This window comes from Corylus avellana, chromosome ca1 (assembly GCF_901000735.1).
Source record: "Corylus avellana chromosome ca1, CavTom2PMs-1.0".
Lineage (NCBI taxonomy): Eukaryota > Viridiplantae > Streptophyta > Magnoliopsida > Fagales > Betulaceae > Corylus > Corylus avellana.
In genome coordinates this window covers 26279419-26281939 of record NC_081541.1, presented here as the reverse complement: position 1 = coordinate 26281939, position 2521 = coordinate 26279419, and positions in this window count along the sequence as shown.

Here is a 2521-nt window from a genome sequence, read left to right as displayed (position 1 = left end):
ATATTAAAAAGAATGATATTTTAAGAATTTTAACAGGATTTAATGAAAAATTCTAACGAATGGATGAAATTGAAAAAATTTGAAAGATAAATATACTAAATTGACACTTTTAAAAGTTTAAGAATGTAATTGTAAATGTAATAAAAAATCGAAAATAATAAGTAAATTTTTTCTAAAGTAATAGAATTCAATAATAACTACAGCCACATATAGAACTCTATTGCATTTGTATATATAGAACTCTATTGCAAGAATTTTGAGGGGTGGCCGTCAAGGATTTTGGTGATTCGGGGGCTGTGAAGTATTTTTTTTATTTTATTTTATTTTATTTTTTTAGCAAAAAGGGTAGGCCGGCCTACCCTTTTTGCAATCCATAGCAACTAAAAGCAAAGTAGTTTAACAAACACTAATGACATTTGCTTCAATTATTTTTTTGAGAAAAGGAATAAAGAGACCTACCAAAGTGAGTAGTACGGCCACAATTGCGATGCCTCTGCCAAAATCACGGAAATACGTGCGTTTAATGGATGGTATGATGTGGTTCAAATAGTACTGACGACTTAGCTCAGAGTAACAGGATGTAGTTTCAAAAAATTGAATGCAGAGTTCGCTAAATAGAGTCGCAACTTTAGCATTTGTATATATAGAACTCTATTGCATTTGTATATATAGAACTCTATTGCAAGAATTTTGAGGGGGTGGCCGTCAAAGATTCCGGTGATTCAGGGGCCATGAAGCATTTAGTTTTTTTTTTTTTTTTTTTTTTTTTTTAATTTTAGCAAAAAGGGTAGGCCAGGGGGATGTACGGCCTACCCTTTTTGCAATCCATAGCAACTAAAAGCAAAGTAGTTCAACAAACACTAGTGACATCTGCTTCAATTATTTTTTGAGAAAAGGAATAAAGATACCTACCAAAGTGAGTAGTACGGCCACAGTTGTGATGCCTCTCCCAAAAAATTGAATGCAGAGTTCGCTAATAGAGTCGCCACTTTAGCGTTGCTACCGATATAGTTAACAATGACCTTTTTCTCAACAAAGCAAATCCACATCTTGTTCGGCTTTGATTAGATAGTTCATTAGCGAAACATAAGTGCAAATGTAAGCTTTAGATGGATAATTACACTGCTCCAGGGCCATGAGGTTTCGGAAAACAACTTCAGTATTATCCTCTATCACAAGTTCTGGGATTGTCAAGATAGACCGCACACGCTCCAAGCACGGAAACGGCAGTTTCAAGCGTTGTAAGCAAGTCAGGAGCCATGAAAATTCGAAGGAGAATGTTCTGTCAAGTACGCTCCTCTCACGATCTGCTTTGAATTTCAATCCTGCGTAGTCAAGCTTTGTGGCACTATATAGCAGATTACCCGTATATACTCTAGGTGTCATTCTCAGCTCTGGTACTGAACAAAACAAGTATCTTAGTAAATCTGTTAAATGTTTTACTTCCTCGCTTATAATGAACTTTCGTTCCTCATAATATAATTCCAATTTGGAATAGAAGCTTCAAGTCGGCAAACCCCAAACCAAGAGAATAAGGAATAATTGTGTGCCACACACGCTGACTTGATGAGACCAAGTCACATGCAATTAATAACACATTCGAGTTCACTAACGTTCGAAGTTTCCATCGAATGATCGAACTTGGAACATAAAGATCTAAGTTTTCACCGAATGTTCGATTTTGTCTAGACAGCTTTCTTAAAAGACAACATTTTTAAATCTAGCAGTACTGTAGGTTGTCCTATTTAAGGGCCAAGGTTTAAGGGCTAAGGATGAGATCCTAGAACCATTAATTATTTGTCCCTTCTTCATAGCCATATCAACCCATGGAAGTTTTATGCATGATCATTGTGGTAAAATAAATATAAACATTACGTTAATTTAGAGTTTCACCCAAAAAATAATAAGAAGGGGTTGAACTAGAGTCTCACCACCAAAAGAGAAGAAGAATCGCACATCAAAGAAAAACATATGTTTTTTCGTTAATCTTAATCTCTCTTTATAGGAGTACAAAAGTTCACTTAAATAGGCACGGACAAAAAATCCCAACCCTAATTTGATTGACTCTGTGCTAAATCCATTATTGAATTATAAAATAATACAACTCTTAAAAATACCAATGACCTCGATAATTAATAAAACCTAAGTAAATCTAAAGAAAAAAAAATTTTATTTTCTCATCTTGCATCATTTACATTAATATAAAAGGTCTCATTTATAGGGAGGTGGAAAGAATACAAAATGACAAGGGAGATCAAATCAAATCTGATTATAGGAGATTATGCTATAATATATTTTAACAATAAACATTTTTTTTTTTTTAGAAGAACAATATACATATTTGAGGATATGAAAACTATCGACGAAAAGAAATGGTCTCACTTTTATGACTGCTGCATGCATTTATTTATGTCCTTCAATACAATCATTATAAGTTTTGTTTAACGTTAAAATTTTACATTTATGGCTTGTCCATCTTTCTTAATTATAGTATACTGATTTATTTGGTCTTCTAAATACT